Source organism: Rhinolophus ferrumequinum, chromosome 2 (genome assembly GCF_004115265.2).
Source record: "Rhinolophus ferrumequinum isolate MPI-CBG mRhiFer1 chromosome 2, mRhiFer1_v1.p, whole genome shotgun sequence".
NCBI lineage: Eukaryota > Metazoa > Chordata > Mammalia > Chiroptera > Rhinolophidae > Rhinolophus > Rhinolophus ferrumequinum.
This window is the reverse complement of record NC_046285.1, coordinates 126,965-143,468: the sequence shown is the minus strand read 5'-3', so window position 1 is coordinate 143,468 and position 16,504 is coordinate 126,965. Positions and strand designations below refer to the sequence as shown.

The following is a 16,504-nucleotide window of genomic DNA, read 5'->3' as shown; positions in this document are numbered from 1 at the left end:
ATAAAAATCATATGATTATCTCCATAGATACAAAAAAGCATTTGACAAAATCCAGCATCCATTATGATGAAAACTCTCACCAAAGTGGAAATAGAGGAAACATACCTTAACATAATAAAGGCCATATATGACAAACCCATAGATAACATCATACTTGCAGGCGAAAAGCTAAAAGTGTTTTTCTTAAGGAACAAGACAAAGATGTCCACTTTCACCACTTTTATTCAACATAGTATAGGAAATCCTAACCACCGCAATCACACAAATAAAAAAATAAATGTCATCCAAATTGGAAAGGAAGAAATAAAACTGTCGTTATTTGCAGATGACATGATACTATACATACAGAACCCTAAAGAGTCCACCAAAAAAATTATAGAACTGATAAATGAATTCAGTAAAGTAGCAGAATACAAAATTAATAATCAGAAGTCAGTTGTATTTTCTACACCAATAACAAACTATCAGAAAGAAAAATTAAAAAAACAATCCCATTTGCAAGTGCATCAAAAAAATAAACCTAGGAATAAATTTAACCAAGGAGGTTAAACACATGTACTCAGAAAATTATGATACCTTAAAGAAAGAAATGGAAGAAGATACAAATAAATGGAAGCATATACCATGCTCATAGATAGGAAGAGTTAACATTGTTAAAATGTCCATATTACCCAAAGTAATCAACAGATTCAACGCAATCTCCACCAAAATACCAATGGCATTTTTCACAGAACTAAAGCAAACAATTCTTAAATTCACATGGAACCACAAAAGACCCTGAATAGCCAAGGCAATATTGAGAAAGAAGAACCAAGCTGCAGGTTTCACGCTACCTAACATCAAACTATATTACAAGGCTATAATAATCAAAACGACGTGGTACTGACATAAAAGCAGATACATAGATCAATGGAACAGAATAGAGAGCCCAGAAGTAAATGCATGCTTATATGGTCAATTAATCTATGACACAAAGGCAATAATATAAATGGGGTAAAGACAGTCTCTTCAATAAATGGTGTTGGGAAAACTGGACAGATACATGCAAAACAATGAAACTAGACAACTTTCTTCCACTGTATGAGGTGTGATCAAAAAATACAGTGAATGTTTAAATTTTAAAAATTTATTACAATAAAAGACACATTGCCATTAATCCCCCTCAAACTACTCCCCCCTCACTTTGAACACACTTATCCCACATTCTACCACTTTCTGAAGCAATTCTGGAAGTCCTCTTTCATGAATGTCTTTAGTTGTGCTGTCGTGGCTGCCTTGATGTCCTGAACGATTCAAAATGTTTACCTTTCATGGTCATTTTGACTTCGGGGAAGAACCAGAAGTCTCAGGGTGTCAGATCCGATGGATAAGGTGGATAAGGACACACCATAATCTTTTTATTTGACAGAAATTGCTGTACCAGAAGTGATGTGCGACATGGAGCTTTTCCATTGTGAGCAAACAATACGGTGAATGCTGCTGCCGAGTGCCATCCAATGGAAAGGCAGGGAAGTTCAATGCGGAAAGCTCACGTCAAACCTTAGTAATAGTGTGTGACAAGTTTCAACTTGTTCGGTGAAGTCTGGTGTGAGACACAATTGAGAGAAGGTGTATTTTAAAGTGTGCCATAAATCATCCTTCATCATGACAATGCTCTGTGTTACACATCAATTCTGGTATAGCAATTTGTCAAATGAAAATGTTGCAGTGTGTTCTCATCCACTTTATTCACTGGATCTGGCACTGTGCAACTTTTGGCTCTTCCCCAAAGCCAAAATGATTCAGGACATCGAGGCAGCCACGACAGCGCAACTAAAGACAGTCATGAAAGACGACTTCCAGAACTGCTTCAGAAAGTGGCAAAAATGATGGGATAAGTGTGTTCAAAGTAAGGGCAAGGATTGTGAGGGGGTTTAATGGCAATATATCTTTTACCGTAATAATTTTTTTATTTAAACATTCACCATATTGTTTGATCACACCTTGTATACAAGAATAAATTCAAAATGGATTTAAGTCTTAAATATAAGATCCCAATCTATAAAACTCCTAGAAGAAACCATAGGAAGTAAATTCTCTGATATTACTCTTAGTAATATTTTTTTGGATATGTCTCTTCGGGCAAGGGAAGAAAAGGAAAAAAATAAACAAATGGGACTACATGGAACTAGAAAGTTTTTGCACAGCAAAGGAAACCATCAACAAATGAAAGGACAACCTACTGAATGAGAGAACATATTTACCAATGATACATCTGATAAGGGGTTAATATCCAAAATAAGACCCTTGTACAACTTAACACCAACACCTCCTACCAAAAAAAAAAAAATCCGGTTAAAAAATGGGCAGAGAACCTAGAGATATTTCTCCAAAGAGGACATACAGATGGCCAATAGACATATGAAAAGATGCTCAAGATCACTAGTCATCATATATATATATATATATATACACACACATATATATATATATATATATATATATATATATATATATATATATATATATATAATTAATTCCCCCCCTTCCTCTCTCTCTTCTTTTCTTTTTTCTTTTCCTTACTTTTCCTCCTTCTTTCCATTTTTATGTATTGATTTGTTTCTTTGGTGTTGTTTTTTGTATTTTTGATATTTTTGTGTGTGCTGAGTGTTGGTTGTCAGTTGTTTTCATATGTGAATGTATTGGGTTTTTGTTGTCATTGTTGTTGTCATTATTGCACTTGTTAGTTGGTTTTGTTCTGAAATCACCCTGCATGAGGACCCAGCCCAGAATCACAAGAATCAACAAACACATCCAGAGGACAACTCCAGACAAAACAAGAGCATTGCCAGATTTGACCTACAAGGGACACACCCAAAGGATTTCTTTACAAGCCTAAGAGCCCATAGGGGCCAAGCCTCATCAGAAGGGTCAACCCTCACACAACAGCTCATACACTGTGGGCATAGCTAATTCTCACAGCTAGCCAACTGGGGAGTCAATCACACCCACTGACAAGCCAAAAGCAATTAAAGCTCAACGTCAACAGGAAAATATACACAACACAAGGGACACCTCTGGAACACACACACAGGACAACAGAAAGACTGTGCAATTCAAATTTAAAGGACACAAACTACATAAGCCCACCCAGCAATGACTGAGAGACCTAGGGAATCCACCTAACACATTGAAGCAAACACAGCCAGCCAGAATGAGGAAACAAAGAACTATGTCCCAAATAAAAGAACAGAAGAAACCTCCAGAACTGGAACTAAATGAAATAGAGGTAACCAACCTATCAGAAACAGAGTTTAGAACACTGATTATAAGAATGTTTAGGGAACTTAGTGAGAACATAAAGAAGAATACAGAAATAATAATAATAAAAAGAAACAAGTAGAACTGAAAAATACAATAACTTAAATAAAGAACACATTTGAAGGAGTTACCAGCAGATTAGATGAAGAAGAGGATTGAATCAGTGTGTAGAAGACAAGATAGTAGAAATCACCCAATCAGAACAACAAAAAGAAAAAAAGAATAAAAAACAATGAAAATAGTTTAAGAGACCTGTGGGATAACATGAAGTGAAACAACATGCACATCATAGGAATCCCAGAAGGAGAAGAGAGGGAGCAAGGGATCGAGAACATATTTGAAGAAATAATGACCAAAAACTTCCCTAACCTGGTGAAGGAAATTGACATACAAGCCCAGGACATGAGAGAGTTCCAAACAAGATGAACCCAAACAAGCTCACACCAAGACATATAGTTAAAATGGCAAAGGTTAAAGACAAAGAGAGAATCCTAAAAGCAGCAAGAGACAGACAGCAAGTTACTTACAAGAGAGCTCCCATTAGACTATCAGCTGACTTTTCTACAGAAACTTTGCAGGCCAGAAGGGAGTGACAGGTGTTCAAAGTGATGAAAAACAAAGCCCTACAACCTAGATTGCTTTATCCAGCAAGACTATCATTTAAAATTGAAGGAGAGATAAAGAGCTTCCAGAAAAGAATAAACTAAAGGAATTCATTACCATCAAGCCAGCATTGCAGGAAGTGTTAAAAGGGCTTCTTTAATCAGAGGAAAGATGAAAACAATCTAACTAATGAAGACCAGAAATACAAATAATAAAATGGCAGTAACTATGTATTTATCAATAAACACTTTAAATGTAAATGGATTAAATGCTCCAGTCAAAAGACATAGGGTGGCTGAGTGGATAAGAAAGCAAGACCCTTGTGTATGCTGTATACAAGAGACTCACCTCAGATCAAAAGACACACACAGGCTGAAAGTAAAGGGATGGAATAAGATATTTCATGCAAGTCGAAATGAGAAAAACTGGAGTAGCAATACTTATATCTGACAGAATAGACTTTAAAATGAAGAATATAATAAATGACAAAGAAACACACTACATAATAATAAAGGGATTGATCCAACAATTGGACATAACCCTAGTAAAACATCTATGCATCCAACGTAGGAGCACCTATATATAAAACAGATATTGACCGACATAAAGACAGACATCAACAGGAACACTATCATAGTAGGGGACTTCAACACATCACTGACAAAAACGGACATATGCTCCAGACAGAAAATCAATACGGAAACAGTGGCCTTAAATGACACAGTAGACTAGTTGGATTTAATCGACATTTTTAGAGCATTTCACCACAAAGCAGCAGACTATACATTCTTCTCGAGTGCATATGGAACATTTTCCAAGATAGACCACATGTTAGGCCACAAAACAAGTGTTGATAAATTTAAGAAAACTGAAATCATTTCAAGCATCTTCTCTGACCACAAGCCATGAAATTAGAAATCAATTACAAGAAAAACAAAAACAAAAAATAAAAAAAGCAACTGGAAAACACACAAGTACATGGAGGCTGAATAACATGTTACTAAATAATGAATGGGTCAACAATGAAATCAATGAAGGAATCAAAAGACACCTCGAGACAAACGAAAATGAAAACAAAATGACCCAAATTAAAGTTTATTGGGGTGACAACTGTTAGTAAAGTTACCTAGATTTCAGGTGTACAATTCTGTATTACATCATCTATAAATCACATTGAGTGTTCACCACCCAGTGTCAGTTCTCCTTCCATCATCATATATTTGACGCCTTTACCCTCATCGACCACCCTTACCCTCTGGTAACCACTAAACTACTGTCTGTGTCTATGAGTTTTTGTTTCTCATTTGCTTGTGTTGTTTTTTTGTTCTTGTTTTTGGTTCATATACCACATACCAGTGAAATCATATGGTTCTCTGCTTTTTCTGTCTGACTTATTTCGCTTAGAATTATAATGTTAAGATCCATCCATGTTGTCACAAATGGTCCTATTTCATCTTTTCTTACCGGCGAAGAGTATTCCATCGTGTATATATACCACAACTTCTTTATCCATTCATCTATCGAAGGACATTTTGGTTGTTTCCCTGTCTTGGCCACCGTAAATAAAGCTGCAATGAACATTGGAGCACACTTGTCTTTATGGATAAATGTTTTCAGATTTCTTGGGTAGATACCCAGGAGAGGGATTGCTGGGTCATATGGTAATTCTATTTGTAATTTTTTGAGGAACCTGCACACTGCCTTTCATAGCGGCTGCACCAGTCTGCATTCCCACCAACAGTGTATGAGGGTTCCTTTTTCTCCACAGCCTCTTCAACACACGTTACTATTTGTCTTGTTGATGATAGCCATTCTGACTGGGGTGAGGTGATATCTCATTGTGGTTTTTATTTGCCTTTCTCTGATGATTAGCGATGTTGAGCATTTTTTCATATGTCTATTTGCCATTTGTATGTCTTCTTTGGGGAAATGTCTCTTCAGGTCCTCTGCCCATTTTTTTAATTGGGTTGTTTGTCTTTTTCCTGTTGAGTTGCATGAGTTCCTTGTATATTTTGATATTAGCCCCTTATCAGAGGCACTGTTTGAGAAAATCTTCTCCCATTCAGTTGGTTGCCTCTTTATTTTGTCAATGGTTTCCTTTACTGTGCAGAAGCTTTTAGAGTTGGATATAGTCCCATTCATTTATTTTAGCTTTTACTTCCATTGCCTTTGGAGACAAATTCATAAAATGCTCTTTGAACCTAATGTCCATAAGTTTAGTACCTATGTTTACTTCTATGCAGTTTATTGTTTCAGGTCTTATGCTTAAGCCTTTGATCCATTTTGAATTAATTTTGGTACATGGTGACAGATAGCAGTCCAGTTTCATTCTTTTGCACGTGGCTTTCCAATTCTGCCAGCACCATTTATTGAAGATGCTGTCTTTTCACCATTGTATGCTTTTTGCTTCTTTGTCAAAAATTGTCTCTCCATATTTATGTGGTTTTATTTCTGGGTTCTCAATTCTATTCCATTGGTCTATGTGTCCGTTTATCTGCCAATACCATGCTGTTTTGATTATTGTTGCCCTGTAGTACAAGCTAAAGCCAGGGAGTGTGATACCTCCAGCATTGTTCTTTTTTCTTAAGATTGCTTTGGCTATTCGGGGTCTTTTGTGGTTACAAACAAATCTGATGATTTTTTGTTCATTTCTTTAAAAAATGCCATTGGGATTTTGATGGGGATTGCCTTAAATCTGTATATTGCTTTGGGTAATATGGCCATTTTAACTATGTTGATTCTTCCAATTGATGAGCATGGAATGTTTTTCCATTTCTTTGTGTCTTCATCAATTTCTTTTAAAAATGTCTTATAGTTTTCAGCATATAGGTCTTTCACATCCTAGGTTGAGTTTATTCCTAGGTATTTTATTCTTTTTGCTGCAATTGCAAAACAATTTTTTTTTCTTTTTCTGAGATTTCATTGTTAGTATATCGGAATGCAATGGACTTTTGTATGTTGATTTTGTAGCCGGCAACTTTACTGTATTCATTGATTGTTTCTAATAGCTTTTTGGTAGAGTCTTTAGGGTTTTCTATATATAGCATCATGTCATCTGCAAAGAGTCACAATTTGACTTCTTCATTCCCAATTTGAATGCCTTTTATTTCTTTGTCTTGCCTGATTGCTCTGGCAAGGACTTCCAACACTACGTTGAAAAGCAGAGGTGATAGGGGACAGCCCTGTCGTGTTCCTGAACGTAGAGCAAAGGGCTTCAGTTTTTCACTGTTAATGATGAGATTAGCTGAGGGTTTGTCATATATGGCCTTTATTATGTTAAGGTATTTTCCTTCTATACCTATTTTATTAAGTGTTTTAATCATAAACGGATGTTGCATCTTGTCAAATGCTTTTTCTGTATCAATTGATATAATCATATGATTTTTGTCCTTTATTTTGTTTATGTGATGTATCACATTGATGGATTTGCGGATGTTGAACCATCCTTGTGCCACTGGGATGAACCCCACTTCGTCGTGATGAATAATCTTTTTAATGCATTGTTGCATTTGATTTGCTAGAATTTTGTTTAGGATTTTTGCATCAGTATTCATCAGAGATATTGATTAGTAGTTTTCTTTTTTTTTGTTGTCCTTACCAGGTTTTGGTGTCAGGGTAACGTTGGCCTCATAATATGAGTTAGGAAGTACTGTGTTTTCTTCAATTTTTTGGAAGAGTTTGAGCAGGATTGGTATTAGATCCTCTTTGAAGATTTGGTAGAATTCACTAGTGAAGCCATCTGGTCCAGGACTTTTGCTTCGGGTAGGTTTTGGATGACTGATTCAATTCCGTTATTGGTGATCGGTCTTTTAGATTCTCCAATTCTTCATGGTTCAGCCTAGGAAGGCTATATGTTTCTAAGAACTTGTCCATTTCTTCTAGGTTATGGACTTTGGTGGCATATAGTCCTTCATAGTATTCTTGGATGATCCTTTGTATTTCTGTGGCATCCGTGATAACTTCCCCTCTTTCATTTTTGATTTTATTAGTGTCTTCTCTCTTTTTATCTAGTGAGTCTAGCCAAGGGTTTGTCAATTTTGTTAATCTTTTCCACGAACCAGCTCTTTGCCACATTAATTTTTTCTGTTGTCTTTTTGTTCTTTATTTCTTTATTTAGTTCTGCTCTGATTTTTATTATTTCCTTTCTTCTGCTGCCCTTGGGCTTCATTTATTCCTCTTTTTCTAGCTCCTTAAGGTGTAATGTGAAGTTATATATTTGGGATTTTTCTTATTACTTGTGATAGGCCTGTAATGATATAAATTTCCCTCTTAAAACTGCCTTCGGTGCATCTCAAAAATTTTGGTAGGATGTATTTTTCATTTTCATTTGTTTCTATGTGTCTTTTGATCTCTACTCTAATTACTTCTTTGACCCGGTTGTCTTTAAAAGTATGTTGTTTAATCTCCATGTATTTGTGGGTTTTCCTGCTTTCTTTTTGCAGTTGATATCCAATTTCAAAGCCTTAGCTTTTGTAGGTCTGGAAAGGTCTTTATTCCCCTTCATATCTAAAGGATATTTTTGCTGAATATATTATTCTTGGCTCATAATTTCTCTCTTTCAATAGTTTGAATATTTGGTTCCACTCCCTCCTGGCTTGTAGAGTTTCTGCTGAAAAAAATCTGATGATAATCTAATGGGCTTTCCTTTGTAGGTTACCGTCTTCTTTTCCCTCGCTGCCTTGAGGATTCTTTCTTTGTTACTGATTTTTGACAGCTTCAATACAATGTGCCTTGGAGAAGGTGTGTTGGGGTTGAGGTAATTAAGTGTTCTATTTGCTTCTTGGATTAGAGGATCCAGTTCTTTCTACAAGTTTGGGAAGTTCTCATCGACTATTTCTTTGAATATACTCTCTGTTCCCTTCTCTCTTCCCCTTCTGGTATACCCATTATTATTATATTGCTCTTTGTGATGGAGTCAGAACATTCTTGTAGAGTTCTTTCATTTCTTTTAAGTCTCAAGTCTCTTTCTTCCTCTATCTGTGTCATTTTCAGATTTCTATCTTCGATGTCACTGATTCTTTCCTTCATCTGGTCAACTCTACTACCTAAGCTGGCTATGTCATTCTTCATTTCTCTTATTGAGTTCTTAATCTCCAGAAATTCTATTTGGTTCTTTTTTAAAATGTCAATCTCTTTGGTCAAATGTTCACTTTGTTCTTTGATTGTCTTTCTGAGTTCATTAAACTGCCTGTCTGTGTTTTCTTGCATATCGTTGATTTTTTTCAGAACTGCAAGCTTGAATTCTCTATCATTTAAGTCACATATTTCCATATCTTTAAGTTCATCTTCTGGATACTTTTCATTTTCTTGCTGAGCTGTGTTGTTCCCTTGGTTATTCATGGCCATTAGTGATTTATTATTTCTCTTCCTAGACATCTACGGGAGTGGGTTCTGCAATGGGTTGAAAAGTCGTCTTTCTTTTGATATCTAGGTGTTGGTAGAATGTTTTATTTTCTCTCTAAATTCAGCCTTTTATTCTCTCTCACACTGTATTTTTATATTTTTCTGCACTATTCCAGCTTCTCACACAGTGGGGGTATTCTGTGGAAGGCAGGCTTCTCCTTTTTAAACAGTTGGCCTTGGTCATACAGCACCACCTCTGTGGGGGGATGTGGAGAACTTCTGAGGTTTCAATGCTCTTCCTGGCCAAGATTCAGAGCTTGTGTGCTTCAGCAGCTCTGTTTACTCCTGCAGGGATCTGCCCAGATAGATGGGGTCTGGGGCAGAGTGGGTCGTGAGAGATGGCCCAGAGCAATGGTGGCGACCACCACCAGTCGGTTCTGCTTCCACAGCTCCCTCCCCTTTGCCGGAACTAGTTGGGCTGTGAGTCCATGTCTGTGGACCACAGTCCTCAGCACTGCAAATATTCTTTTCTTTTGATCTGACACTGCCACTTTTCTTCTTCCAGCACCAGGCAGGTGGGCATACGGCGAGCTCTGGGAGGGTAGAGAACGGGCGGCTAGTCTCAGTGCCTAAGGCTTCTGTTCTCTGCTTGGCAGTGAGGGCTTAAACTACCGTTTTCAGCCTTCTTTCTTCAGTCTTTGCTCCGAGGTCTCTGCCATGAGCATTGGGTTCAGCCGTGTTATATACTGTACCCTCAGCCCTATGGGCCATAAAACGAACCCTATGAGTCCAAGTTCTTCCCTTTCCCTCAGCTGTTGTTGCGGTAGTTCTGGGATGCAGGGAGTTCAGAGCACTGAGCTAGGTCTGCGTCCTGCGCCTGCGCGGCCCCGTCTGCGCACTTCTCCCTTTCGTCTTCCCCTGCTTACCCAATTTTCCCACCTTTAGGTGATTTCAGTAGTGAGCCTTTGTCTTGCCTGTCTGCTGTGCAGGGCATCCTTTGTGGAGTTATAATTGTTCAATTTGTTGTAAATTCCAGGGAAGATTTCCAGAGGCTCACCTCACGCTTCCATTTTTATGACCTACTTAGGAATAAACTTAACCAAAAATGTGAATGACTTATGTACTGAAAACTATAAGACATTTTAAAAAGAAATTGAAGAGTCACAAAGAAATAGAAAGACACTCCATGTCCATGATTTGGAAGAATCAACACAGTTCAAATGGCCTTGTTACCTAAAGCAATATACAGATTTAATGCAATCCCTATCTGTGGGGAGCCATAATTTCTTGTTATTCTGAAGCCTTGCAGACTAGCTCAGTTTATGATTAACTTGTTTTAGCTCCTAAGGCATTGTCTCTGCCTGCAACTGGAGGGTGCTTACAAGCTGCTGGGGAATGAGGTGGGAGTGGCTGGTTCCCGGACACAGAGGACTGATGATTATCAGGGTAATTGATGGGCTTTGTCATGGTAAAATCACTTTGGGGAAGTTTCAGTGATTTTGTAGTTTCTATGTAGAAGTTAAAAATTTACTCTCAATGAGGTAATGCACACTCGTGATTGTTAAGCTGCACGTACACAGATGGTATAAATTGGTGAAGAAAAGTAAACTCGGTGCTTCAGCATCACTGGAGTCCGATCGATCGCATCATTACATGTGTGAGTGTCTTTTTTCATTCCCACTCCCCCATTCAGGTACTGATCGACTCGTGGCGGCTGGCCTGCCACACCTATCAAAATCCCAAAAGCATTTTTTAAAGAAATAGAACAAAAAAATCATCAGATTTGTATGGAACCACAAAAGACCCCAAAAGCCCGAAGCAATCCTAAGAAAAAAGTACAATGCTGGAGTTATCACTCTCCCTGACTTTAGCTTGTACTACAAAGCAACAATAATTAACACTAATGGTATTGGCAGAAAAACAGACACAGAACAGTGGAATAGAATTGACAACCAGAGTAAACCCACATAAATATAGACTGATAATTATTGACAAAGAAGCCAAAAACATACAACTGAGAAAAGATAGCCTCTTCAATAAATGGTGCTGGGAGAATTGGAAAGCCACGTGCAAAAGAATGAAACTAAACTGCTATCTGTCACCATGTACCAAAATTAACACAAAATGGATAAAAGAACAAAACATAGGACCTGAAACAATAAACGGCATAGAAGAAAACATAGGCATTAATCTTATGGATCTTGGGTTCAAAAAGCATTTTATGAATTTGACCCCAAAGAAAAGGGAAGTAAAAGTTCCCCAAAGAAAAGGAAGTAAATGAATGGGACAATATCAAACTGAAAAACTTCTGCACAGCAAAAGAAAACATCAACAAAACGAAGAGGCAACCAACCAAAACGTAGAAGATTTTTGCAAACGATCCCTGTGATAGGGGGCTACTATCCAAAACATATAAAGAACTCATACAACTCAACAACAACAACAAAAAAAAACAATCCAATTAAAAAATGGGCAGAGGACCTGATTAGACACTTCTCCAAATAAGACATACAAATGTCCAATAGACATATGAAAAAAGGTTCACATCACTAATCGTCAGAGAAAAGCAAATTAAAACTACAATGAGGTATCACCTCACACCAGTTAGAATGGCTATCATCAACAAGATAAATTATAACAAGTGCTGGAGAGGCTGTAGAGAAAAAGGAACCCTCATACACTGTTGGTGGGAATGCAGACTGGTGCAGCCACTATGGAAGGCAGTGTGGAGGTTCCTCAAAAAATCAAGAATAGAATTACCATATGACCCAGCAATCCCTCTTCTGGGTATCTATCCAAAAAATCTGAAAACATTTATTCATAAAGATATATGTGGTCCAATGTTCACTGCAGCTTTATTTACAGTGGCCAACACAAGGAAACAACCAAATTGTCCTTCAATAGATGAATGGATAAAGAAGTTGTGGTATATATACAAAATGGAATACGATTCTGAAATAAGAAAAGATGAAATAGTACCATTTGCAACAACATGGATGGATCTTGAGATTATTATGCTGAGTGAAATAAATCAGACAAAAAAAGTCAAGAACCATATGATTTCACTGAAATGTGGTATATAAAACTGAAAACAAAAGAATAAGACAAACAAATGAAGAAACCAAAACTCATAGACACAGACAACAGTTTAATGGTTACCAGAGGGTAAGGGGGGAGAGGGTGGTAGGTGAGTGTAAAGGCAATCCAGTATATGGTGATGGAAGGAGAACTGACTCTGGGTGGTGAGCACACAATGTGAGATATAGATGATGTGATACAGAATTGTACCCCTGAAATCTATGTAACTTTCCTTACAATTTTCACCTCAATAAACTTTAATTAAAAAAAAAGAAATTAAATCAGTAATCAAAAAGCTCCCAACAAACAATAACCCTGGACCAGATGGCTTCACAGGTGAATTTTACTAAACGTTCAAAAAAGAATTATCACCTCTTCTACTCAAACTCTTCCAAAAAATCCAGAAGGAGGGAAGGCTCCCAAACTCTTTTTACAAGGCCACTATCACCTGTATCCCAAAATCAGACAAAGACATTACAAAAAAAAAAACAAAATGATAGGCTGATATTTCTAATGACTATAGATGCAAAAATCCTCAACAAAATATTAGCAAACAGAATTCAGCAATACATTAAAAAGATCATACATTATGATCAAGCGGGATTCATTCCTGGTATACAAGGTTGGTTCAATATCTGCAAATCAATTAATGTGATACACATTAACAAAATGAAAAATAAAAATCATATGGTCATATCAATAGATGCAGGAAAAACATTTGACAAAATCCAGCAGCCATTTATGATAAAAACTCAAGAAAGTGGGAATAGAAAGACCATATCTCAACATAATAAAGCCTATATATGATAAACCCACAGGTAACATCATACTCAATGGGGAAAAGCTAAAATCATTCCCCTTAAGATCAGGAACAAGACAAGGTTGCCCTCTTTCACCACTTTTATTCAACATAGTTCTGGAAGTTCTAGCCACAGCAATCAGACAAGAAAAAGAAATAAAAGTCATCCAAATTGGAAAGAAGGAAGTAAAACTGTCATTATATGCAGATGACACAATACTATATATGCAGAATCCCAAATACTCCACCAAAAAACTATTAGAACTGATAAATGAATTTAGTAATATAGTACGATACAAAATTAACATTCAGAAATCAATTGCATTTGTATACACCAATAAAAAACAATCAGGAGGAGAAATTAAGAGAACAGTTCCATTAACAATTGTTTCATAAACTATAAAATACTTAGGAATATATTTAACCAAAGAAGTAAAACACTTGTAAAACACAAAAAAGTAAAAACCACTTGAGAAAATTATAAGACACTGAAGAGAGAAATTAAAGAAGATACAAATAAATGAAAACACATACCATGCTCATGTATAGGAAGAATTAATATAGTTAAAATATCCATACTGCCTAAGGCAATATATAGATTCAATGCAATTCCTATCAAACTACCAAAGGCATTTTTTCACGAAAATAGAAAATATAATACTAAAATTTATATGGAACCATGAAATACCCTGAATAGCCACAGCAATCTTGAGAAATAAAACAAAGTGAGAGGTATTATAATACCTGACATCAAATCATAGTACAAAGCTATAGTAATCAAAACAGCATGGTACTGGCATAAAAACTTACATATAGATAAATAGAACAGAATAGAGAGCCTAGAAATAAATCCATACCTATATGATCATTTAATCTACGACAATGAAAACAAGAATGTACGATGGGGTAAAGACAGTCTATTCAATAAATGGTGCTGGGAAACCTGGATAGACACATGCAAAAAAATGAAGTTGGACCACTTCCTCACACCATATACAAGAATAAATTCATAATGGATTAAAGAATTAAATGTAAGATCTGAAACCATAAAATTCCTAGAAGAAAATATAGGAAGAAACTTTACAGACATTACCCGGAGTAAGATTTTTATTGACATATCCTGTCGGGCAAGGGAAGTAAGAGAAAAAATAAACATGAGGGATTACATCAAACTAAAAAGCTTTTTCACAGCAAAGGAAACCATCAATAAAACAAAAAGGGATCCTACTGAATGGGAGAACAAATATATTTGCCAATGATACATCCGATAAGGGGCTCATATCCCAAATTTATGAATAACTCACTCACTTCAACTCCAAAAAAACAAACAACCCAATTAAAAAATGGGCAGAGGACATGAAGAGACATTTTTCTAAAAAGGACATACAGATGGCAAACAGACATGAAAAAATGCTCAACCTCACTAATCATTAGAGAAATGCAAATAAAAACCACAATGAGATACCACCTCACCCCAGTCAAAATGGCTATCATCAATAAATCAACAAACAACAAGTGCTAGCGAGGATGTGGAGAAAAGGGTACACTTGTGCACTGTTGGTGGGATTGCAAATTGTTGCAGCCACTATGGAAAACAGTGTGGAGGTATCTCAAAAAACTGAAAATGGAACTACTTTATGATCCAGCAAGTCCACTCGTAGGTATCTATCTGGAGAAATCCAAAACTCGAATTCAAAAAAGTTTATGCACCCCGTTGTTTATTTCAACACTATACACAATAGCCAAGACATGGAAACAACCGAAATGCCCATCAGTAGACGACTGGATTAAGAAATTGTGGTACATTTATACAATGGAGTATTACGCAGCCATAAAGAAGAAAGAAATCTTACCATTTGCAACAACATGGATGGACCTAGAGAATATTATGCTAAGTGAAATAAGTCAGACGGAGAAAGACAAATAACATATGATCTCACTTATATGTGGAATCTAATAGAATAGAATAGAATCTAAAGAATAGAATACATACACAAACTAATCAGAAACAGTCTCAGAGATATAGAGAAAAACTGAAGGTTGCTAGATGGGAGGGGGCTGGGGATGAGGGAGAAAATAAAAACACAAACTTGTGACCACAAGATTGCTATAGGGATACAAAAGACAGTTTGGGGAATATAATCAATAATGTTGTAAAGATTTAGCAGGGTGTCAGATGGGCACTTATCTTATTAGGGAGACCACTTCAAGGATGATGTAGATGCCTGATCACTGCACTGTACACCTGAGGCTGAAGCTGAATAACAATGAATGTCAACTATAATTTAATATATATATATATATATATATATATATATATATATAGTCACAGGATGTGGAGTACAGCATAGGGAATAGAGTCAATGGAATTGTAACAGCTATATAAGATGTCAGAGGGGTAGTAAACTCGGGGGGTTATCACTTTGTGAGGGGTGTAAATGTCTGACTATTACATTGTTTTGTACATCTGAAACTAATAAAAAAAAGAAATCAGCCAAAGGAAGAGATACATAGGGCAGAGTCCAGAATGATTCCAAACACAAAGCTTCCATTGGCTTTTCATCATGGAGTTAGGGTGTGTTGCCATTATGACTTTGATGAGTGACAATATGCAGAGTAGATTCCTTGAGGCTTCATGTCCTGAGTCTTTATTATGGCTCTGTTACAGAGGCGTGACTGATTGTTTGATTGCCCATATGGCAATTTCAGTTTCCAGGTCAATATATACTGCATGACCCAAGCTCCAACCCTAAATCATACTTTTGGTCTTTCTGGCACAGCCAACCTTCATCCTATGACTATCAGGTGAGACTGTTCCCACCATAATATCTGGTGTGGTCAGTCCCAAACCTAAAAAAAGACTCTCCTATAAGGTATAATACTGATTACCTCTCAGAAGACAAGGGCCAGACTTGTCTTTTGCAAGGCGAATTTCTTTAGTATACATAATGAACTTCACTCTTTTAAAGTGTACAGTTCAGTGGCTCACAATGTTGTACAATCATAAAAATTCTAATTCTAGAACATTTTCATCACCCAAGAAAAAAACTGTACCCATTAGCAGTCACTCCGCACTTCTCCCTCGTGCTTCCCCTAAGACCTTGGCAATCACTGATCTACTTCCGTCTCTATGGATTTGACTATTTGAGACAATTCACATAAATGGAATCATATAATACGAGTATGTGGTCTTTTACGTCTGGCTTCTTTTACTTAGCATGTTTTCAAGGTTCATCTATGTTGAAGTATGTGTATAAGTACTTCATTCCTTTTTTAGGGCTGGATATTATTGCATTGTATGAATATATCACATTTTGCTCATTGGTTGGTGGACACTTGGGTTGTTTCAACTTTCTTACTATTATAAATAATGCTGCTATG

General features: G+C 36.5%; 1 protein-coding gene across 1 annotated transcript in view; it reads right to left on the bottom strand.

The window, feature by feature from the left end:
• The window catches only part of CFAP92 (cilia and flagella associated protein 92 (putative)), a 129,829-nt gene that overhangs the window by 36,863 nt on the left and 76,462 nt on the right, over positions 1 to 16,504 (bottom strand). The gene's annotated exons all lie outside the window — the stretch shown is intronic.